The sequence below is a fragment of the Apium graveolens genome, chromosome 2 (genome assembly GCF_009905375.1).
Source record: "Apium graveolens cultivar Ventura chromosome 2, ASM990537v1, whole genome shotgun sequence".
NCBI lineage: Eukaryota > Viridiplantae > Streptophyta > Magnoliopsida > Apiales > Apiaceae > Apium > Apium graveolens.
In genome coordinates, this window is record NC_133648.1 from 282,536,019 (window position 1) to 282,559,610 (window position 23,592).

The 23,592-nt window shown below is 38.1% G+C and overlaps 1 pseudogene; it reads left to right on the forward strand.

Moving 5' to 3' along the window:
* The first annotated feature begins 9,446 nt into the window (after positions 1-9,446).
* Positions 9,447-23,592, forward strand: part of LOC141701512 (systemin receptor SR160-like) — a 37,957-nt pseudogene continuing 23,811 nt past the window's right edge.

Below are 23,592 nucleotides of genomic sequence, written 5' to 3' on the forward strand. Positions count from 1 at the left end.
TTCTCCCCATGATAGCATTATAAGTTGAACTAGCCTTTACCACCACGAAATCCAGCATCTGCGTTGCTTGCCTTGGCTCCGTACCTATGGTGGTCGGCAATTTGATTATCCCTTCCACAGGACATTCTACTCCAGCAAATCCATATATCGGCATGTCGGTTGGTGTCAATTGGGAGTCGTTATACCCCATCCTTAGAAAGGTGTCGTGGAGCAAGATATCCACAGAAGCACCATTATCCACAAGGACCCTCTTAACCGGGCTATTTCCTATTATCGGTGTTATGACCAGCGGGTCGTCATGGGGAAACTTCACACCCTCTAGGTCGGAATCATCAAAAGCCAATGTTACTTCTGTCCTGGCCCTCTTCGGGGCTTCTCCAACAATATGCATAACCTCCTTGGTGTATGCCTTTCTGGAATTTTTTGACAATCCAGCAGCAGTTGGACCTCCAAAGATCGTGTTTATCACAGGTCCTCGAGGACGTCGTGGTCCTCCAAAAATTGCATTTATAACCGGCCCTCTAGGTTGGGGATTCCGCCCCTGATCGTCTTAGTCCCTCCTACAATCTTCAAAGTTCTTCCTTCCATTATTGTTTCTGTCCCCTCCATCTCCAGTATACTTGTTCAACCTTCCTTTTCGAATCAAAAACTCAATTTCATCTTTCAATTGCCTACACTCATCGGTGTCATGGCCAACATCCTTGTGAAACCTGCAATACTTGCTCTTATCTAGCTTGGCGGGATCAGCCTTTAAGGGCTTAGGCCAGCGAATATCTCTATCTTTCTCAATCTCCATCAAAATCTGACTTCTAGGAGCACTCAGCTTAGCGTATTCAGTGAACTTTTGCCCAGGTCCTCCCTTCTTGGGGGTTGAATCAGGGTTTTGTTCGGTTCTAGGATATTTGTCCTTAGCGATATACTCCAGATCAGTTTTTTGTTTCTTACCTCCAGTGGGCTCATTACTTACTACGGTCTTCCTCATGCTTTCTTCAACCTTGATATACTTCCCTGCCCTCTCTTGGAGTTGCAACATGTTTTCAGGGGGACGTTTGGCCAAGGACATCTTGAAAAACTCATCCCTAGTTCCTTGTTGCAGTGCTATCATGGCTACCTTATCATCAAGGTCTGGGACTTTTAAAGCCTCCTTTGTAAAACGATTCAGGTAATCTCTCAAGGATTCCTTAGCTCCCTGCACAAGACTCATAAGAGATGCTGAACTTTTTTCATGGACTCTTCCACTGATGAATTGCTTAATAAAAGCCTGACTTAATTCTCTGAACGATCCAATAGAATTTGGGGGCAGGCGACTGTACCATCTTTGAGCCATACCCGACAGGGTTTGAGGGAAGGCCCGACACTTTATAGCATTATTCACGGGTTGCAGCAGCAGTGCATTAGAGAATGTCCTAACATGATTAGCGGGGTCTCCCGTGCCATCATAGGCTTTGATAGTGGGCATCTTGAATTTTCTTGAGATATGGGCATTCATTATCTCTTCTGTGAAGGGTGGAGTTGGATCATCAGGATCTCCAAGGGGAAGGAGATTGCTTGGATCAGTTCTTGGGACAGCAGCCCTTCTTCTTACCGGACCATCCAGGTCTATGACAGGAGGAAGATTTCTCCCCCTAGGAGGTATCTGGAGTCTGGTGGCCTGGTGAGCCTCCAAATCACGCCTCAGCCTTTGGATTTCAGCCTCATGAGCCCTGATCCTTTCCTGCACTTCTTGGGGATTCACCCCTGGGGTGCTTTGGGGGCGTTGCCTTCCATTGGCTATTGGCTCTTTTCCAGGACGCCTCCTTCTCAGGGCCACTTCATCATCCGAAGATTCGGAGTCTCTCTCAGTGTAAGGACCAGAAAATTCCCGATCCTCAGGGATAGGACCCAAACCTCATATATAGGGGGCGACTGCCCTCGTGCTTCGCTTCGCCCAGCATATCCGCTTCCTCCAACCTCAGGGTGAAGGGGCATCCCATAAGGAGGGTTAGTAGTAACAATAGTTGAATATTCATACCCGACGGGTCGAGAATTCACAGGTATATGTACTTGTTGAACTTGAGGATTCGTACCTTGAATAGCCGGGGGAGTTGTCCCTTGTAGCTGAGGTTGAGTTGCCCCTGTCTGGGCTTCCCCCTGAGTAGATGCATAAGTTGAATGGGGAGGAACCTCCACGGTTGACGAAATCACCTGGGTTGTCTCTGATGGTGTTCCTTCCTCTAGAGCTCTAATTGTTCTCCGTATTCTCGTCATGGTTGTTGTTGTGTCTTCCCACAGACGGCGCCAAATGTTATGGATTAAAAACTAATATATATAATTGCTGTATTTAGTACTAAGGAACGTGAGCTTCGAGGCTCGATTTGACTGCTCTTGTGTTTCGTGACTCAATCTGCCTTAACAAGATGCCTACGTACCTTGCTGATTGCCAAGGATCAAGTCAAAAAACATAGTTCTGATTGGTGGGGGTGAGACCCTTTATATAGATGTTGGGAGTCCTTGAATTGGACTTGGTATAGGAGACTTGGTGGGTAAGTCTCATAATTAGAATGGACTTTGGAGTCCTAGATAGTAGGAAACTGATTCCTTATCCTTTTAGGTCCCCTTGAGGCTAATCTATAAGGATTTATATCCTTATCGGGACTCTTCTCAATAGCTGATTTTTCCCTTATTAATTAATTACGAAATTAATTAATAATCAGGGCTTTTGGGCCTTCTTTATTTCATCGGGCCTGATCTGGTCCATCAGGCTTAACCTTTCTGGTCTGAGTATCATATATCTTTTTATTGGGCCTAGCAGCCCACACCTTGCAGTAAATAAATTATACTATCATAATTTATTTATCCCTATCAATACCAATTTACCTTTTATGTAAACACCATATATATTTGGACAAATAAAACAAATATGAACTTCTTTTAAATCCATTTTCTGCAGAAAATATTATCCAATGATTAATCTAACATATAAATATATATGCAACAACAACAACAAACAACTTACATCTTTGAAATTAGGTTTTCACATTGCAATACACAACACTCAAAAGGTGACCAATATGTCAATAAACTATTACAAAGACAATGAAATTATCAGTATTAGTAATAGTAATTAGTTATGTAATTCAACATATGTTTGTTTAGAAGATAGTTTAAAAATATAGGTTTTAATAGAGGCAAACAAGTTACATACTTTTATATTTTTAATTTTAAGTATACTAAAGATAATTTTTCTAATGTGATTAGTACTCATTTTTGTATGTAATATCAATAAATATTCAATTTTAGATGATCCAGTAAAAAGATCCCAAACCACGATTCCCGCTATACCAAATATGGAGCGACTTATGTATAATGTAAAGTAGACGTATATATCGTCCTTCATGCCCAATTTAAAAGTATATAATATAAAATATTAGACCTTTCTCCATTCTATCATATAATTTTTAAATATCAATTTAATTAATTTAGTTTACTGCACCTAATATATTGTCATAAACATTACAATAGTAGATGTTTTTTTGGAATCATAACACCAAATTGAGTAAACAATGACTCAATAATTATCTTGGCCCAATAATAGGTTTACATCTATATTTTGGCCCATTGCCAAATTATACCCCGTATAGATTAGAGACAAAAGACCCATCATATTATTCATCCGTACGCACATCTTTCCCCTTTTTTCTTTGCTATTCCAAAACCCTCATATTTTCAAACTCAACTGCAACATGTCTGGAGGTAAGTTCTTTACATCCATTTCAGGGTTTTAGGTTCTTGAACTTGCATTTATTTACCCGTATTAATTTGATCAATTTGCTAATGTATTTTAAGTTCTAAGTTTGATGTTTTTTGTTTTAATTATATGGCTCCTTATAAGGTCTTTGATATTTTACACACCCTATACATCACAGCGCAATGGCATTAGTTAGTCGCTCCTCTATCATCTATGTCGTTGATTAAGTATTACATATTATTATCATGTAATATATTATTTTTTAAGTATACCAAATCTTAAATTATGTTTTATTATCTCTACATAGATTGTTATGTCATTTGTGTAGTTAAAGATTTTATTGTTGAATATGTTTCTATATAAGTTATTACATTAATATTTTATCGCTATTGTTTGTTTCTTGAATTTGGATATTCTTAGTTACCTTTATTACACAGAGTGCTAATCAAAACTATTAGAATTACCACCAATTTCAGAGTCTTCACACCGTGTCATAGTATATATATTTATGCATTGTGACATTAACACACCATTTCATGTGAGTAGTCATATAAGTGGTTGTTCGAGTTGTATTAATGAATTAGATGGTTATAGATACTTTCTAAATTTCTGGTGTTTTTTCTATACTTTAGTTTTGATGGATATTTCCATTGTCCAAGTTCATTTACACTTTTTTACAATTAACTTATAACACTATCTATTTACATACACACCTAGCTTTTTTGCTTTGTCTCTCGAATCTCGACGTTAACAAGATATATGGTTAGTCCTACTTTTGAATTTTAGTTGTACCAGCAAAACAAGTAACTTGACCCATTTGTATATGTATTGAATTAATATGAAAAAATTACCATCTCACTCTGTCAACAAATACGGAGATCATGTGCTAGAGAACGTTACCCTCCAACTACCAAATGGGTATCAGTACTATGTTCGTTTCAACAGGGGTAGGAAGAGGTTTGATAATGTTGGTCTTTTCTACAGTGACTTTAATTCTGGGGAAGGTTTTCATCCACTAATTTATTATAGAGGTGACAGGTTCTTCACTATATTCATACCTGATCATTCGGGTATGGAGATTGACTATCCATCCGTCAAGAAGCTGCTACTTGCTCCAGTTTTGATAGAAGGTATGCAAGCCATAATACTGTATTACACATATCATTCATTTTTTGTAGAAAATCAATTTATTTACTTATTAAACCTTTGTTAATAAATGTATGCAGATATTATTGATGGGATTGGTAAGAAATTTATTGTTCACACTGGTGAGAGGCAAAAGCGATTCCCCGAAATAGTAAGCTCTAATACAGTGTGTTTATATAATCGTGTAATTGTCAAAGTGCACATTACGACATCTAAGCAAACAAAATAATAAAATATTTTCCAACAAGCCTTGTCTTCACCATTTGTTGATCATTTTTGACACATGATTAGAAGGAACAATTTTCTTACTCTTAACAACGGATATAAGTACAAGTTCACTTTTTCAGCAGCTGGAAAAAAGTTTATAAATCTCAGTAGAATATTTAGGCCCAAATACTGGAAAGCTGGTGAAACTTTCCTGTTTGAGCTCTCTCAGAAGTCTGAATTTTTTGTTTCCATTTTTTCAAGAATAAAAGTTGAAAAATCATTTTCTATGTCCTCTCCTATAAGCAATAAGTTTTGATTATTTAGTTATGTGATTATCGGTTGTTCGAAGGAACTTAAATGGATCTTATACTATTTTTTATTATAGTCAATGCAAGTTTAGGAGTTCATCATGTTGGCAATATGTGTTCTTTTGTTGCCATCCTGATTCCATCTAATATTGATATGAACTCTCACGGAGTAGTACTCTTCTTGAAATTCCAAATTCATAAAATGTAAACAAATTAGTTATATTTCACAATCATAACTCACATATTTATTTTTATAATGTACAGTATATCCACATTGGATTGTTCCAGAGAAACGTACTTGGAAGCATGTCAAGTATTTCATTCTAAAAATGAATAGACGGAAGTGGAAGGTTGGAATTGTCTCATCAACTTCCAAACCAAGATTCTCATCTGGGTGGGATAAGTTTATCAAGGAGAATAATTTTGCTGTGAATGACAAACTATGTTTTTTCATAATAGAGCATGATAACAATATTTCTTTTGTTGTTTAATATAAATGACTTTTTGGCGAAATCAGTTTGCGTCATTTACTTTAAAAACTTTTTCAGTACCATAACTTTGTAATGAACATAATTCTTAAAACCACCAATCTCCTTTTTAAATTATTATTTTTGTGCATATGTTTCTGTATTATTTATTCCAATAATATTATTATTATTCCAATAATTTTTTTTAGTATTTTTTAAAAAGTAGAGCTTTGATAATGTGGTAAAAGTAATATAAAAGCTCTGAAATTATGAAAATTTGAAATTATAAATAAAATAATGAGTTGATTCTCCAAATATTAAATATCGCGTGTATAGCGCGGGCACACGCCCTAGTTTATTTGAATTTGTGCAAATATATAGAATTGAATATAAACTATGCAATTTATAGATTAATTTATTAGTTAAAAATATAGAGGTTTACTTATAAAAAGTTTAAATTTCAATTAACTAATCATATATTTTGTATTTCATCATACTATAAATTTATTATAAATTGAATTCTTTTTTAAACATCAAATATTATTTTTATAAATATTGAATTGATATAGCGATTGTCTTTTGTAGGTATTAATCATTATTAATTAACTAGTTTATTTACTTCTGAATCAAATTAGATTAAAAGAGTAAAATTTTAGAATATACAAATAGTAATCAAATTAAAATTAAATAATTTAAGAATAAAATATAAACGAATAATATGAAAAGGCAAAAAAATTTATGATAATGAGTTAATATTAATAATATTCACTCGGTATGACAAAAGGTGGGAATTAGGAAACCCTCTTTTCCTAGTGTCCTGAAATGGACTTTTATCAGCAAGTCCCAAGTCCAATATATGACTATAAATAATAAAAGTTACTACATTGTGTTACTATACTTATCTTATAAATGCGTAAATGAATAATTAATAATATTTTTTTAAATTTAAAATAGTTATAGTTATAAATACCATATTACTAAATAACTATAAATAACTATAAACTAAATACAGGTTTCTTTACTTTAAATGACTTTGACTCTAAAATAAAATTGGTATTAAAGTTAAAATCTTATTTTAATATCAAAACATGTTTTTATCTCAAATTATAACAATAATTATAATTATCTTAATTTTGGCGTTGGACGTGCTCTTAAGGACATCGAACTCGTTGGAACTTGGTACGTGTATCTTACCAACGGATTTTGGAGGCAATTATATAAATATAATCACGTGATGTTTTTTTAATACGTGAATTTTCACCCCCAATGTTCCCAAAATACCAAAACTCTGCTAATTCGTCACTCCAAACCATCCACGTAGACTCGAACAACCGTTTGGCCCCATACCAATTTCAAATCTATTATATATATAATAAAGTAAGTGGGGCTGTGGGGGTTGAGATGATAATTTGTACTGATTCGATAAATACCTGATCCATACTGATCCAATCGGGTTTTACCGGACCCAAATATTTTGGGCTTGGATTCAGATTTAGGTTTAATTTTTAAACTCAAACCATTTTCGGGTCAGGTTTGGGTTTAAGGCCTACCATTTTGAACCCGACCCAAAAACCCGAAACTCATTCTGTTTCGACCTGAAACCGAAACTGATTCGAACCCGTGTTAATATATAAATAATATTTTATATTTTGAAAGTATTAATATAATATATTACTAATATCAGTACTACAAAATTATACTTTTTACAAACCATTGCATTAAAGTTTAATATTATTCGACTATTATCGTTAAACATATTTTGAGTAGCATGTTCGATACAATTATACTAAAGTCTAAAGGTCAAGATTGTTGTATTATTTCACCAACAATTTTATTCTTAGAAGTATGATTCATAGTCTTCTCTGAACGCTCTTATTAACCCCAAAAATTTCAATATCGCCTATGAGCACTTTACTCAAATCAGATCTTAGTAATTTTTCACTAAAGTTTGTGAAAATTAAGGTGCAATTTTGTAGAGACTATAAACCTGAACCCGAACCGAATCCGAACAAAACCCGATGGGTTCGGGTTTAGTGATTCGGATTTTTTTCGGTTTCGGGTTCGAAAAAAAACGGGTTCGGAATTGGATTTGCTAAACCCGTTTTGATCGACCCGATTGCCATCCTTAGGTGGGGGGTTGAGTGAGAAATTTAATCAAGGTTAAATGACTAGTATATTCTTCAAACTCTAAAATTATACTTAAGTCCTATCGTATTTGTGAAACTCTTATCCTATTTATTTCATATTTAATACTCATAAAAAGTCAAACTTTAAAATAATAATACATATTTATAAACATACATCCACACATATATTTATATATATGTTATTTTAAATTATATGTATCATTTAAAAAGTAATAAAATATAATTAAATATTAGAGATTTTTAAATTATTATAAATATAACATAATTTCGTTATATCAAATTTTTAAATAACATGACACAATTTCATATAAAATTAATTGTGGTTTAAGTAACTGACGAAAAGAAATCATCACTACCTAATTTAAATTACACTTACAAATTAATTTGAGTAATATTTTTTTTAATTATTTAATATGTAATATGACTATTCATGACAATTATGAAATATCAAATACTTGTTTACAAAATACATAATATAATTGTCACATCTTGTTTTAGGAAAAATTTCTTCCAATACAATATAAGAACATACCATACCATGTAATATCAAATATTTAGCGGCAATTTGACAATAATATAATCATATTTACACCATGCACGTATTTTAAACGAAATTCATATGACAGGCTCAAGGAACTTATACAACACAAATAACTTGTTTTGTAGTATTAAATCTTTTACAGTAAGTGGACAATAATATAACCATGCTGAGAAATTTTTTATGAATATTACACAAAAATAAGTTTGTAAGGTCACAATATTTATCACGAACTATAATTTCAAATACTTTAAATAAAAATTGAAATTAATAAAAAAATTATGTAATATTCTAGAGTATGCTCGTGCCTCGCACGTGTTATAGAGCTAATTTCTACTAAACCACCAAAAATAGTGCTAGATACATAAAAATTCATAAAAATATATATAAAATAATGTTATAAATAAGTTGATGTATTTTAATCGATATTATTTAGTAAATATATGGATCCATTTCAATAAAAATCTTATTACACGTCATTTTTGTATAAATTTTTATATTCTATATTGTGAATTCAGTATTTTTCAACCAATAATACAATAATAGTAAATCCTAAATAATGAAGATAGTACTGCTCCAATGCTCCTACACAACATCCCCACAACATAATTAGCAAAAACTCGAATACACGCATTCAACACAAATTCATCCCTTTTCTTACAAGCTACATTCAATACAGATTGCACCGGAAATACACGCATATATTACATAAGCATACAAATCTCATATCTTTGTGATGCTTCCGCTTCACCACCACCATTAAATCTTTCACAGTTTCCATTTACCCTCCACAAGAAACCCATCTTCACCAAATACCTTTACAATTTATATACATCATTCGTCATTTGTGTGTATATATATAAACTATACTTCTTGTTTATTGTACATCATCATCAAGAAACGAGAATGGCCAAACCCATAAACTTATACACATTATGTTTTCTTCTTCAAATATCAACTATATATCCAATGTTAGACCCCATTCATTTTCTTGCACTCCAATCAATCAAAAAAATCTCTACGCGATATTCTCGGCTCAAATTACTTCGCTTCTTGGGACTTCACCGGCAATCCATGTAACTTCGCGGGCGTATATTGTGACGACAACAGGGTCATTTCTCTAAATCTCGGTGACTACGTGCCGGATTGCCGGGACTCACCGGCCATCTTGATCCTGCCATCGAAAAACTCACTTCTCTAGCTAAATTCACAGTCGTTCCCGGAAGAATTGTCGGGATCATACACCCAACTTTTTCGGAGCTGAAGAAACTTCGGTTCCTAGGAGTTAGTTAGAATTTCATCTCTAGTGATATTCCGGCGGGTCTTGGTGAGCTCCGGTTGTTGAGGACTTTCGATTTGAGTTATAGGCTGGTGCACACAACTACAACAGTTTTTTGAAAAAACGCCTTTGGTCTAAAAGCTTCTGTTAGCAAAAGCATGTCCTCCCTTTTGGAAAAGCTGTTCTCAGCTTTTGCAGGATATAACTATCAGTTTCATCATCAAACTTTCTCAAAAAGATTATTTTTATATATTATATCTCAAAATATGCATAAATTAAAAAAATTATCAAACAATCATCTAATTTTCCTGACAGCACTTTTTCAACCAACATTTTTTCTCACAACACAACAATTTTCAACAACACTCCCAAACAGAGCCATAATTAGCTCACCGGAATTATACCCTGGTCGGACAGAAATTTTCCAGCATTGACCCAGTTCCTAGGTGTTACGTCCAGATTCCTTCGGATGGATGAACAGGCTTCGGCCTCCGTAAAACTGCCTTCGGCTGTGACCTGAAAGAGAAGAGAATGTGAGGAATTGTTCCCCCGATTCACCTCCGGTGTGAGAATAAGAATTTGGTTGTAAAGTGGGTGAATAAATACAAGAAAAGTAGAGTGTTCGAGAGAATGAGAATGTTCTTTTATTTCTTACTTTCCAAGGGGTTTTATACCCAGTTCTGTCATTAATGTTCTTCTGTTACTCATTGTTAATGGAGGAGTGAAAAGGGGGCTTTATGCCCCTTCTGTTTCCAACGGTTGGGAGGAGAGATGGGCCTTAGCCTGTGGCACTCCGTGAGCCTTCGGCTCATGAATCTGGTGGACCTTCATCCCAGTAGCATAATTATCATATGGGCTTTCGTTCGGTGGGCCTTATTGGGCCCATATCCATCATGTCCATGTCTTTCGGCTGGGCCTTCGGTCGGGCCGATAGACATCAGTTTTGGCCCATACTGGGGCGAAGAAACCCTAGGGCAACTGCTCCAACTTTGCCTCGATCTTTATTCGTACACGTGGCAAGTTTGTGGGTGCATTAATGTGACTGTTGTTGGCACGTCGTTTCATGGCTCAATCTCAGTCGTTGAATCGTAACCGTTTTAATCGGGGACGTCCATTTCGAAGCTTCCCAAATGTTGCCCATTTTGGCACCTAAATTCATTTTTGGGCGCCTATATAAGAGTCACAGTATATTTCATTTTTTCTTTATCATTTTTCGGCATCCAAACACAAACAACAACGATTCTTGTCGAGTTCTCCAATCACGGGCAGCAATAACTCCACATTCCCAGATCATCCCATTTCAGTCAAACAACATCTTCAAATCAGTAAGTCTCTTTTCCCATTTTTGTGCATTTTACACTTCCATGCAAGTTTAACAGTTTTGTTGTTTTTGCATGTAAGTCCAGAGGATCTTTCCTGGGATTTATATGTGTTTTGGGGTTGTTTCTTGGTCTATGGGATGTTTTCTGGGTAGTTAATAGGAGTTTTCTTGGGTTTTGTTTATTTAGGGGTGCCTAACGGGTTTAAAGATGGCATGTGAGGTGTTCTTTAGTCAAGAACTCTCTTCAGGGGGTTCTTGGCTATAGAACATCCTTCGGGAGCTGACCTAGGGTGTAGGTGTTTTGTCTGGAGTTTAAAGATGGAAGGCGAAGCATTTTTGGGGGCAAGAACTTCGGGAGCCGACTTCAGGCACTTTCTTTGTTCGCTCGGTTGTAGGACATGTACTCGGTCTTTCATCCCTTTTATGTTTCTTTTTGGTTTAATCCGAGTACATGGACTAATGTCTCTCTATTTCCGAATACATGGACATGGACCGAGCGAATCCTCTGATTGAGACTTGGGACCCGAGGTCAAATAGTTTGGCTGGGACATCTTCGATCCGTACAAAGAGGACGGGGCGAGATCTCTATGATTTCGTGGCGAACAACCGATCAGAATTGTCGAAGGAGTGGGTAGGTCAGATGTATTCTGACTTTTTCGTTCCCCGGGGCTTCTTCTGACTTTATGCTGCCAAGGAGAACGAACGGATTTATGACATCCCAGGAGCGCCGAAGGGATACGGCGACTGTGCAGTCGGGGTTTCAAAGGCGGCATTCAAATGCGGCTTCCGAGTACCGGTGTTAAAGATTCTGGGATAGATGGACCCCAACGGGTTCATCCACATTAACTATTTCTAGAATAGGTGCCTTCACGCCAGAATTTGTCCCTGCACTCGGTTATTCTGGTATCACTATGATTTCCGGAAGAATCTGAAGAGCCCAGGTTTCCACACCATCGTTCGTCGGGCTGGGAAAGCGGATTGGACGACCACCAATTCCAGCAACAAGACCACCCACACCCACTGGTGCTTCGTTAGCGGGCCCAATCTGGCTGACATGTCGGTGTGGCATGATGCCAACGCTTCACTTCTCCTTATGTCGAACTTGACGGATGAAGAGAGGGACAACTATACATCTTTGGTGGATGTTAATGTGGGAAAGCTCGGTCCCGAGGAGTTTCGAGACAGAGAATGGCTCATGAGTTTGTGGGGTGGGGGTAACAAACTCTTCCTTCATCTGTTTCCTTCCCTTATAGTTTTATTATACTTTTATCATTTGCATAGTTGTTTTCCTTTGTTCGTTCGTCATCTTATTGCTTCTGTCTTTCTTATTTACTTGGTATACTGTAGTATATGTTGAGACTGACTTTTCTTTTGTCTGTCATTTTTCAGTGTCTTTTAGAGAGGCCCTGATTTAGAGAAAGAAGGTCAGGGCGGCCGAGAAGAGAGCTGCAGAGGAGGCAGCGAAAGAGAAGGCTGTTGGGAAGAAAGCTACTCTGAACTCCTCCGAGGAGACAGAGGAGAGGCTCTAGTCGGAGAGGGTTTCACTGTTTCGTTGGGTCCTTCCTGCTTTGGAGGGCGGTGAGGGGGAGGAGCTGGAGTTTATGGGGGAAGGGGCCCCTCCCAAGAGGACCCGAAGCCTCAATGGGGTCATTCAGACGTACCTCCCTGGGTGGGGCGTTCTGACGTCCGACCTTATTGTCTATCCGGCTAGGCAGTCAACAAAGGAGGTGGCCTCGGACCTGTGCCACGGCCTTCAGCTCCCTGTCGACCTTCCTGCCTTTGCATCGGCCTCTCCGATCGAAGCTTGTACTGAGCTTATGTTCTTTCTTTCCCTAGTACGTAGTTAATTTACATTTATTCGTCTTTATCCTTCTGTTGGTTTCTCTTCTTTCATTTGACACTTTTGCCTTGTGTATTTTTTGCAGGCTGCTCCTTGAGCTGCGGCCGTGGAGGACAAAGTTAGGGACATGGAGACTCGGATGGCCGAGGTGAAGGAGCTGGATAGGAGGGCCACAATGGCCGAGGAGGAACTTGGAAGGGTGAAGACCCAGAACGAGGCGCTAGACGGCCAGGCTAAAGTGTTGAATGGTGACTGGACAAGGCTAGAAGGGGACCTTGACAGGGCGAACAGGAGGATCTCCCATTAAAATATTCAGCTGAAGAAGTCCCGAAAGGAACTCCGAAGATGAAGAAACAGCTTGACAGGATGGAGGAGCACTGCTTCCAGTTCGGAGCTGATTATGTCCTGGAGAAGGCTCATGGCCTGAATTAGGATTATAAGCAGTTGTTGGATGATAGCCTGGAGGATCCCATCGGTCGGCCAACGTTTAAAGCCCCTCATGTCTCCTCCGGAGAAGATGAAGAGATCTCGGATGAAGACCTTCAGTCTTAAGCTTTCAGCCCCAAGGTGCTTGATATGACTGAAGATGATCTTGTGGCGAAGTTTGTTGTTGGTGTTTCCATGGTCATACCCAAATCTTACCGTTGCTTCATACGTTCATCTTTTTTACTTGTAAATTTGTTTTTTGTAATTGATACTCTTGCCTTCGAGCTTTTATAATTTAACTATCCTTCGGGCTTTTATATTTTAATGCGTCTTTCATCTTTTATCAGCATTATTTTTATTGCATCTTAGAAAATTTCTGCACTTTATCGCATCTTCGGCTTAATCTTTTGCCTTAGCAATATTTAGAAATATTAATTTTGTTATCACATCTTCGGCTTAATCTTTTGCCTTAGCGATTTTAGTATTTTTACTCATGGCCTTGCTACTTCTTATATCCTTCTTCGGCCCCAAGTGTTAAAGGCTGAGGTCTAAGTTCGAAGAGAACCTCGGGCTGTTGGCACTACTAAGGGTGTTTGTTGGGTGAAGGAACAAGGATGATGGTCGTCTTCGGATTGCCCCTTGACCAGTGTTCCTTCATTCCTTCGGTCAACATTGGTACTTCACCATTGGTAAAAAGAAAGAAATATTAAGCCAAGAGGAGGATGGGCTTGTCTTCTTCGGGATCGCCCCTAGACAAGACCTTCATCGTTCTTCGGTTGTAAAAAAATATATGCATGATTTGAGGACAAAGGGTCCTGTCTTCTTTGGGATCGCCCCTAGATAGGGTCTGCTTCGTCCTTCTGTAGTATTATTTTTATTTGGATTATAAGGGAAGGACGAAGGAGAAAGTCTTTCTTCGGAATTTCCCCTAGAGATTCTTTATTCATCCTTGCCCGTGTGTTCATTATAAGTTAGATAATAGTATTGGAGTGAAGGAATTTTACTTTCAAGGGATTGCCCCTAGACTTTAATCCATTCACCCTTTATGTTAAATCAGACGTGTTGGCCGAAGGGTTTATCTTCTTCGGGATCGCCCCTAGATAATACTGCTTCGACCACTCAGTTTGAATTTTATTAAAAGAAATATGACAAAGAAGTGCATTTTTATTCATCCTTAAACTTTTACACTTTTCACATAAAGCTCAAAGGGAAGTACAAATTAACAATAACATAAATTTCTTACTGATAAAATTTCCGAAGACGACTGGCGTGCCAAGTGTTTTTGATTGCTTCGCCGATTAGTGATTCTAGTTTGTATGTTCCTGGACGAGCAACTTCGATCACTTTGTACGGTCCTTCACAATTCGGCTGGAGCTTCCCTTATTTTGCTGGCATGGATGCAACCAGCCCTCTTAGGACTAGGTCTCGTACTCTGAACGACCTCTTCTTGATGCTGGAGTCATAGTGTTGGGCTGCCTGTAGCAGATATTTCATGTTCCTTTGGTGGGCAGCCTCCCTTTCTTCTTCTAAGAGGTCCACGTTCGCCCTTAGTCCAAAGTTATTGGCCTCCATATTATATACCTCGGTTCTAGATGATTCCAGGCCAACTTCAACTGGAATCAGGGCATCTGTCCCGTAAGCCATCCTGAAAGGAGTTTCCCCTGTTGAAGACCTAGGGGTCGTGCAGTAAGCCCACAAGATCCAAGGTAGCTCTCCGGACCACCTTCCCTTAGCTTCGCCCAACCTCTTATTTATTCCTTGAAAGATTACTTTGTTCTCTGAATCTCTGTTCGATCCCGAAGTGGTATAGAAACTTTCGGAAGTTGTTTCCAACAAACTCAGTTACATTATTAGAAATGCAAATATTCGGAATCCCAAATCGGAGAATAATCTGCTCCAGGAAGAATTTCTTGGCTGCTTCCTCGGTTATAGCCGACAATGGTCGGGTTTCGATCCACTTGGTCATGTAGTCGATGACAATTATACAGTATTTTGCTTGTTTTGTGCTGGTTGGGAGAATTCCAACCATGTCGACAGCCCACATGGTGAAAGGGATAGGGCTGAGGATAGAAGTCATCTCTTCAGGGGGTTGTTTCGGAACCGTGGCGAAGAACTGACATCGTACGCACTTCTTGGCATATTCACTGGCATCGGCTTTCAAAGTTGGCCAAAAGATCGCTTGAGGAAGGATTTTGAAGGTGAGGGACCAACCAGCCAAATATTCTCTACAAATTCCTTCATGGACTACTTCAAGAGCTTGGTGTTGTTCTTTAGCATTCAAGCATCTGAGGAGGGGTTGGCTGACAGACCGGAGATACATTCTTCCATAAATGATAGTGTATCTTGATGCCCTGTATTTTACTTTTAGGGCTTCTCTTCGGTCTGGAGGTAGGTACCTTTCTCTAGAAAGTTTCTTAATGGAGTTATCCAATCGGCTCCTTAATGAATTTCAAGATATTTTTTCTTCTTGATTGAAGGCGTTTTGGCTTCGGTAAGGTATATAGAACTAGTGAGGCTCTGAGTCTCAGCCGAAGCTAGCCTGGAGAGGGCATCAACCCGTCCATTGTTCTCCCTACCAATCTGACTTAGCTCAAAAGTTTCAAATGACAAAGAAGCATCTTTTACCTTAGTGGCGTAAGCCTTCGTCTGAGGATCCCTTTGCTCGTATTCTCCTGATAAGTGCTTTACTACCAGCATGGAATCACTGAAGGCTCTCAGGTGCTTCGCCTCGAGACTTCGGGCCAACTCCATTCTTGCAAGGAGTGCTTCGTACTCTTATTCATTATTGGTGAGAGGAAAATCAAATCTTATAGCCTGGCATATCTCAAACCCTTTGGGGCTAGAAAGTATTAAGCCTGCCCCATATTTTTTCCTTGCGACTGATCCGTCTACAAAGGATTTCCATTTCCCGGGGGTCTGAATGAGCTGTTCTTCTGGGGTGAGATCTTGCGGCCTCGAAAACGTGTATTCGACCATGAAGTCAGCCAAGGCTTGAGCCTTAATCGTTGTCATGGGGACATATTCAAGATCAAACTCCCCAAGTTCGATGGACCAGGCTACCACTCTTCCTGAGGCTTCTGGCCTTGTCAAAATCTTCTTCAGAGGTTGATTGGTGACAACTTGAATCATTCAGTTTTGGAAGTAATGTCGCAATTTTCGGGAGGCCATAACCAACCCATATGCAATTTTTTTAGCGTTGGGGTATCTTGTTTCAGCATCCTTTAGGACATGAGACATATAGAACACAGGATGTTGATTACCTACATGATTTTTCATGAGAACTGCCCCTAGCATTTTGTCAAACACGGCCAGGTAAAGCTAAAGCGTCTCCTTCGGATCAGGCCTCATTAAGAGTGGTGCCTTAGTGAGGTATTCTTTCATTTCTTCAAACGCCTTTTGACATTCAGGCCCCCACTCAAAATTCTTTGACCCTTAAGTACGACGAAGAAAGGGAGCGCCTTATCGGCTGATCTGGAGATATAACGCCGAAGGGCGGCGAGTCGACCGGTCAGCTTTTGGATGTCTCTGATGCATCTAGGAGCTTCCATGTTAATGACTGCTTTGATCTTCTCAGGGTTCGCCTTTATCCCACGGGCGCTAACCATATAGCCCAGGAATTTGCCACTGGATACTTCGAAGGTACATTTGTTCGGATTGATCCTCATGTTGTTTCTTCGGAGCATCTTGAAGCACTCCTTTAAATCTTCAGCATGTTCTTGGAACAGTGACTTTACAATGAAGTCGTCCATATATGCCTCCATATTCCGACTGATCTATTCTTTAAACAGTTTGTTCACCATTTGTTGAAATGTGGCTCCAGCGTTTTTTAGTCCGAAGGGTATTTTAATATAAACATAAGTCCCTTTTGGAGTTATAAATGCTGTCTTGGGCATATCCTTATCATTTATGGCAATTTGATGATAGCCAGAAAAAGCATCAAGAAAACTAAGTACCTGTTAACCGACCATTGCGTCTATCAGGTTATCGATGCTAGGAAGGGGGTAGTGGTCCTTCGGACATGCCTTATTAAGGTCCGTGTAGTCCACACACATCCTCTACTTCCCGTTTGATTTTTTGACGACCACCACGTTGGCTAACTAGTCCGGGTATTCAATTTCCTCTATGAACTTGGCCTCTAACAGTTTTTCTACTTCGGCCTCTATTACCTTCTATCGTTCGACTACGAATGTTCTCTTCTTTTGTTTTACTGGTTTGGCCTCGGGCTGCACATTCAAGCAGTGCTTAGCCGTCTTGGGATCTAAACCAGGCATGTCTTCCGACCCCTAGGCGAACACATCATGGTACTGCCGAATCACAGCGGTTACCTTTTCCTTCAGATCCGGTTCCATGTTTTTCCCAATCCGAACCATTTTTCCCGAATATCTTGCATACAACTCTACTTCTTCGGTTTATGCCGCGGGCCCGACTATCAGACTTGAAAGATCTGCTCCAAACTTTTCCAACTTAATATTCAGTGTTTCTCAGCTTCCAATGAGCTCTGCTTCGGCCCTTTTTCTCTTTCCGGTTTCGTCCGGCTTCTCATAATCCTGGTCTTTCTCCAGGTCTTCCAACATTATAATTCAGGCAGTTTTTTGATCGCCTCTCATTTCTCCTACCCCTTTCTCAGTTGGAAACTTGAGCGCGAGGTGAGGTATAGACTCCACTGCTTCAAAGGTTGACAGGAATGGTCTTCCAAAAATGGCATTGTATGGGCTCTCAATTTGAACCACATAGAACTTCACAGGCTTTTCCACGGTATAAGGTAATTTACCCAGTAGAACGGGAAGAGTGGTTGTACCCTCCAAAGACTCAAATCCACAGTCAATATTAGACTGTTAAAGTTCCCATACTGAAACCATCTGAATATCCCATATGGAAGGTGAGGATGTCTATGTTTCTGGAAGCTACCGATCCAGAATACCTTGACAAAATCAATGAAAGATCACACAAGCCAACCAAACTCTCTGTTGTAGTTACAAGTGAACCAGCAAAGTCTGTACCAAAGGAGAAGAATGATTATACTGCTGAAGATATCTCATCAATTGCTAAGGATGCTAAGGTATGACACTTGCTGCATAGTGCCATTGATAATGTAATGTCAAATAGGGTAATCAACTGCAAGACTGCAAAGGAGATATGGGATGCCTTGGAGACAAGATGCCAGGGAACTGATTCAATTAAGAAAAACAGGAAGACTATTCACTCAAGAGTATGAACACTTTGACTCAAAGCCCAATGAGTCATTAACTGGTTTATATGACAGATTTGTTAAACTCTTGAATGATTTGTCACTAGTTGACAAGGAATATGATCTTGAAGATTCAAATCTTAAATTCCTGTTAGCTCTTCCTGAATGTTGGGATTTGAAGGCCACCACTATAAGAGACAACTATGCTCTTGAAGAAACAACTCTTGATGAAATTTATGGGATGCTCAAGACACATGAACTTGAGATGGAAAAAGAAGCAAGAGGAATGGAAGAAAGTCAAGGACAGTTGCTCTTAAGGCTGAGGAGGAATCCCCCAAAGCAGCTGCCTCAAGGAAAGGCAAGGGAAAAGCTCTCATCACAAAGTCTGATACTGAATCATCAAGTTCTGATACTAATGATGACTCAGAAACTGAAAGCTTACCTGAGATGGATCTTGATGAAGAGATGATGAAGCTGTGTGCTCTTATGGTGAAAGGAATCACAAGGATTGCATACAGGAAATTCAGAAAGGGAAAGAAGTCTTCCAGGAAAGGTGCAAGTTCTGATAAGAAGAGTTTCAGAAAATCTGAAGGCAAGGGAGGAAAGTATGACAGAGGAGAATACACAAATATCAAATGCTACAATTATGGTGAGAAAGGCCACATATCTCCTGATTGCAAGAAAGTGAGGAGTGACAAAGGCAAGGCTCTTGTCACAAAGAAGAAAAGCTGGACAGACACTTTAGATTCTGAAAGTGAGGTGAACTATGCCTTGATGGTAAATGTTGATAGCAGTTCTGATGCTGCTGAGTTAAAGGTACCTCAAATTACTTATGCCTTTCATACTGATGATATTAATGACTTAGAGAAGATATCTTAAAACCATGTTCATTAGTTATAGAGATCAAACTTTAACATGTGAAATATTAACTTCTGAAAATCTTGCTTATAAAAAGAGGAATCATTATTTAGAAAAAGAGTTAGTCATGTTCCATCAAACTCAAAAAGATAGAGATGATGCTTTCTATGTTAGGGATGAAGTACTTAAAATGAATGAATCTCTAAAAACTGAGTTAGAAAAGGAAAGAGAGATTATCAGGATTTGGACTAACTCTGGTAAAGCAACTCAGGATATTCTTAGTAGTGGAAACTGGAAAGAGAGCATAGGTTATGGAGATGATAAGAATGATAAGGGAACTGTAGAGATTGAGCCTATAGTTGTTAAACAAAAGCCAAAGGTAAATTCTGTTAAGTTTGTAGCTATAAAGTCTGATATTGATAAATCAGAAGTTAAAGAGAAATTAACTTCTGACAAACCAAAACAGGGTAAGCCAATTGAAGTAAACATAGGCTTAATGACAAAGAAGCAGCTTAAGCATAAGCTAAAGGATGTTAAGAATGTAAACAAGGTAAAGCCACCTAGGAAAAATAGGAATGGAAAGGAAGGTGTGAATGAAAGTAAAAATTATAAGCCTGTTCCTAATGCTCCTGAAAAAAATGGTATAACTGTAGAAATTCTAACCATCTGGCTTCTTTTTGCAAGAAAAATAAGAATATAAACTCCTTACCTTCAAAGTCAGGAGTTAAGAGTCAGTATGTTAGATATAGGCCACAAAATCCTTGTTTTTATTGTGGTAGTTTATGGCATTCAATTTATACTTGTAAGGAATATCATAGTTTGTACTATGATTATTATCAAATAAAACCTTCTTTAAAGAAAGTTAGCATTATTCCTTCTAATGTAAGTTCTGATGCAAAGTTTGATACTGTAAATGCTGATAAGAAAATTATTAACATAAATTCTGATGCTAAATCCGCTGCAAATGTTAACAAACTTAATAAGGCCAAAGGATCCAAGCAAGTCTGGGTCCTTAAAACTAATCATTAGTGGTCTATATGATTGCAGGGCAACAGGAAAAATATCCTAGTTTTGGACAGTGGATGTTCAGGACATATGACTGGAAATAAAGCCCTATTATCAGACTTTGTGGAGAAAACTGGCCCAAGTGTTTCTTATGGAGATGGTAACATAGGAAAAACTTTGGCATATGGCAATATCAATCTGGGGAATGTTATCATTGAAAAAGTAGCTCTAGTCTCAGGACTTAAACACAATTTGTTGAGTGTTAGTCAAATCTGTGACAGAAGTTATCATGTGGATTTCTTTGAAGAACACTGTGAAGTTGTAAGCAAATCTACAGGCAAAGTTGTTCTGAAAGGATACAGGCATGGTAACATTTATGAAGCCAAGCTTTCAATAAGTATTGATGGTTCTGCAATCTGTCTGATAAGTAGAGCATCAAATGAAGAAAGCTGGAATTGACACAAAAAACTCTCTCATTTAAATTTTAACAATATAAATGAACTAGTCAAGAAAGATCTTGTGAGAGGTTTTCCAAAATCAGTATTTGCTCCTGATGGCCTTTGTGATTCCTGTCAAAAGGCAAAATAAAGAAAATCTTCATTCAAGAGCAAGACTAAATCTTCAACTCTTGAGCCTTATCACCTACTACATGTTGATCAATTTTGTCCAGTGAATGTCATGTCTATTGCAAAGAAGAAATATGTTATGGTCATAGTGGATGAGTTCACCAGATACACATAGGTGTATTTCTTGCACACAAAAACTAAAACTGTATCTATTTTGATTGATCATGTCAAGAAACTGGATAAATTGGTCAAAGATTCTGTGAAGATCATAAGAAGTGATAATGGCACTGAGTTCAAGAATTTGATCATGGAAGAGTTCTGCAAAGACCAATGAATAAAGCAGGAATTTTCTGCTCTAGAACTCCACAACAAAATAGAGTTGTTGAAAGGAAGAATAGGACTCTTATTGAAGTTGCACGAACTATGCTTGATGAAGCAAAGTTACCAACCTACTTTTGGGCTGAAGCTGTTCAGACTGCTTGTTTTACTCAGAATGCAACACTCATTAACAAGCATGGAAAAACACCATATGAGATGGTGAAGAAAAAGAAGCCAAATCTGAATTATTTTCATGTATTTGGATACAAGTGTTTTGTTCTTAAGACTCATCCTGAACAGCTATCCAAATTTGATCTAAAAGCTGATGAAGGAATTTTTGTTGGATATCCACTTTCCACAAAAGCCTTCAGAGTCTACAATTTAAGAAAAAGGGTTGTCATGGAATCTATCAATGTCTCTTTTGATGATAAGAAGATTACAGGACTTGAAGATTTCAATAATCATGATTAGCTGAGATTTGAGAATGAAGTTTTAAATTCTGATACTATAAATCCTGACAGTCTAAATCCTGATACTGCAAACTCTGATGGATTAAACTCTGATGTTATTGAAAATGTGGTGACTATGCCAAAAGAAGTTGCACCTGTGCGGGGGGAGCATACTGAAGATACAACCACATCTCAAGAAGCATCAGAACCTACAACAGGCTCTTCAAGTTCTGATTCATCAAGTTCTGATGGGCCAAGTTCTGATAATTCTGGAAACTCAAGTGCTGATAATTCTGGAAACTCAAATTCTTAAGGATCCAACTCAGAGAGCATAATTTCAGGGGGAGCATCAGAAAATGTTGATGAAGACAGCATGGATCATGGGGGAGCATCCAGTTCTAGAGAAAATCTTCCATCTGCAAGGAAGTGGACTAAAGCATATACACCTGACTTAATTATTGGAAATTCTGATGCAGGTGTCAAAACTAGAACAGCTACATCAAATGAATGTCTTTATCACTCTTTTCTCTCTCAGACTGAACCAAAGAAAGTGGAAGAAGCTCTTCAAGATGCTGATTGGGTGCAAGCAATGCAGGTTGAGTTAAAAAAATTTGAAAGAAACAAAGTCTGGACCCTAGTGTCAAGACCAAAGAACAGATTTGTTGTTGGTACAAAGTGGGTGTTCAGAAACAAAACTGATAGTGATGGCATAATTACAAGGAATAAAGCAAGGCTGGTTGCAAAAGGATATTCTCAACAGGAGGGAATTGATTATGATGAAACATTTGCACCAGTTGCTAGATTGGAAGCCATAAGGATATTTTTGGCTTATGTTGCTCACAAAAAGTTTACAGTCTTTCAAATGGATATGAAAAGTGCTTTTCTCAATGGAGAATTGGAAGAGGAAGTATATGTTGAACAACCTCCGGGTTTTGTAGATGTAAAATTTCCTAATAATGTCTACAGACTTGACAAAGCACTTTATGGCCTTAAGCAAGCTCCAAGATCATGGTATGAGACACTAGCTCAGTTTCTTCTGGAAAGTGGATTTAACAGAGGGACTATTAATAAAACATTGTTTTATCTCAACCATGGCAAGGACTTACTTTTGGTGCAGATATATGTTAATGATATCAAATGCAGATATACTTTGTAAAAAGTTTGCCAAGCTAATGCAGTCAAGATATCAAATGAGTATGATGGGAGAACTCAGCTATTTTCTGGGCCTTCAAGTCAAGCAGAATGAAGAAGGAACTTTTATTTGTCAATCTAAGTACACCAGAAATTTGTTGAAGAAATTTGGAATGCAAGATTGTTCAAGGGCATCCACTCCTATGGCCACTGCAAAAAAATTGGATACGGATACTGGTACATCAGTAGATATTACTGATTACAGAGGTATGATTGGCTCATTACTCTATCTAACTGCAAGTAGACCTGATATCATGTATGCTACCTATCTTTGTGCAAGATTTCAAGCAGATCCAAGAGAACCTCACTTAACAGCTGTGAAAAGAATTTTCAAGTACCTTAAGGGTACAGCTGACCTGAGATTGTGGTATCCTAGAGAATCAGACTTTAAGCTAATAGGTTACTCAGATGCAGATTTTGCAGGATGCAAAATTGACTGGAAAAGCATAAGTGGAAGCTGCCAATTTCTTGGAGGCAGATTAGTTTCTTGGTTTAGCAAGAAACAGAAGTCAATTTCCACATCAACTGCAGAAGCAGAATACATTGTTGCAGGAAGCTGTTGTGCACAGATTCTTTGGATGAAGAATCAGTTACTGGATTATGGGTTAGAA